Source organism: Triticum urartu, chromosome 7 (genome assembly GCF_003073215.2).
Source record: "Triticum urartu cultivar G1812 chromosome 7, Tu2.1, whole genome shotgun sequence".
NCBI lineage: Eukaryota > Viridiplantae > Streptophyta > Magnoliopsida > Poales > Poaceae > Triticum > Triticum urartu.
In genome coordinates this window covers 276,139,835-276,142,191 of record NC_053028.1, presented here as the reverse complement: position 1 = coordinate 276,142,191, position 2,357 = coordinate 276,139,835, and positions in this window count along the sequence as shown.

Here is a 2,357-nt window from a genome sequence, read left to right as displayed (position 1 = left end):
GGGACAATCTAAACCCTGTTTTCCTATGTATTAGTTTTGGCTGAATTGGGACAAGTTTTGGTATAAGCTTCTTGCAAAACCGGAGATTCTCTCTACAAGCCTCGTGGTTTCGAGAGGGAACGTGTCACCTTTGTGTGCGAAACGATATACGCTGCCTCCCCCTGATTTTCTTTACAAAGGCAACATAGAACTATATGAGTGCCCTGCTAAATTTTGGAATTATTCCGGGTTCTTTTGGCCTTTTTTATACAACAACTGATTTTTTGGACATTTACTTGCATAATTCAAATTTGAACTACAAGCACATGCTCCGGTGCACCAAAGTTGGTTGAAAAATCACATGTGTGTCCTTGGGTGAATTTCTAGGTCCCATGCAAGAAATGGGAATGAAATTCAAACATCTGGGCATCGTGACTTGGCTGAGAACATGGAGAAACTTGGTTTTTAAATTCCTGTAAATCAAAACTCGCCTGGAAATCATGAAACTTGGCATGGTGTCATGTCATGGCACTAACATGCTGTGGTAAAAAAATGGGCCGAATTGGAACAAGTTTTGGTATAAGCTTCTTGCAAACCGGAGCTTCTCTCAAGAAGGTTCGTGGTTCTGAGAGGGAACGTGTCACCTTTGAGTGCGAAACGATATACGCTGCGCCCCTTGAGTTTATTTACACAGGCAACATAGAACTACATGAGTGCCCTGTTAAATTTGGGAATTATTCCCGGCAGCTTGCATCATGATAGTGTAGATGCTGAGGAACTCTGACGGGTGAGTCTTGTCGTTGTACTTTTCTCCGACCTTAGGCTTGAATGTGCGGTGGGTGGGCCACTGGAACTGCCACAACTCACGGGTAAAGTCTGGACCACCCACATCATAAGGTAGGTCACCGGAACCCCCCGGCGCTGGGTGGTTGATAACCCACAAGTATAGGGGATCTCAACAGTTTTCGAGGGTAGAGTATTCAACCCAAATTTATCGATTCGACACAAGGGGAGCCAAAGAATATTCTCAAGTATTAGCAGTTGAGTTGTAAATTCAACCACACCTGGAAACTTAATATTTGCAGCAAAGTGTTTAGTAGCAAAGTAATATGATAGTAGTGGTAACGGTAGCAAAAGTAATATTTTTGGTTTTATAGTGATTGTAACAGTAGCAACGGAAAAGTAAATAAGCGAAGAACAATATATGAAAAGCTCGTAGGCATTGGATCGGTGATGGAGAATTATGTCGGATGTGATCAATCATGCAACAGTTATAACATAGGGTGGCACAGAACTAGCTCCAGTTCATCAATGAAATGTAGGCATGTATTCCGAATATAGTCATACGTGCTCAAGGAAAAGAACTTGCATGACATCTTTTGTCCTACCCTCCCGTGGCAGCGGGGTCCTAGCGGAAACTAAGGGATATTGAGGCCTCCTTTTAATGGAGTACCAGACCAAAGCATTAACACATAGTGAATACATGAACTCCTCAAACTACGGTCATCACCGGTAAGTATCCCGATTATTGTCACTTCGGGGTTAACGGATTATAACACATAATAGGTGACTATAGACTTGCAATATAGGATCATGAACTCACATATATTCAGGAAAACATAATAGGTTCAGATCTGAAATCATGGCACTCGGGCCCTAGTGACAAGCATTAAGCATAGCAAAGTCATAGCTACATCAATCTCAGAACATAGTGGATACTAGGGATCAAACCCGAGAAGGTGCTTGCCAACTACTTCCCGTTGGAACTTAAGCCCAATGTCATGTCATGGTTGATGCACCTGCCAGTGGATTCCATTTCCTCTTGGTCAGATCTATGCCATGAGTTTGTTGGTGCCTTTACCGGAGGCCACCAAGTTCCTGGCCAGGCAAGTGATTTGCATGTCATCCCCCGGAAGGACAGCGAGACCCTACGCAAGTACATATAAAGGTTCGGCCATGTGCAGTACAACATCCCAGATGTTCATCCCGCCGCTGTCATTAGTGCATTCCATCAGAATGTGCGCAACTGCAAGATGTGTGAGGAGCTGGCGAAGAACAAGGTTAAGGATGTAGCCGAGCTTTATGTTCTGGCCGATACATGTGCTCGGGCTGAAGAAGGGAGGAAGTACCCTGGTGAGGATGCTGGCGCAGAAACCGACTCCACGGACGAAGATGCCGTCGCTCCGGCGAAAAAGGGCTGACACCGCAATAGGAAGCGTAAGGGCAAAATTGTGCTTGCCATTGAGGGATCCAGCGACCCCGGCGCCGCCAGGAAGGCCAAGGTTGACGACCCCGGCAAGGAAGTTGTCGGGTGCGCCACCTGCCGGTCCTTGGCGGCTGCCGACAAGCCGGGAGGCTTCGACAAGCAGTACTGCAAG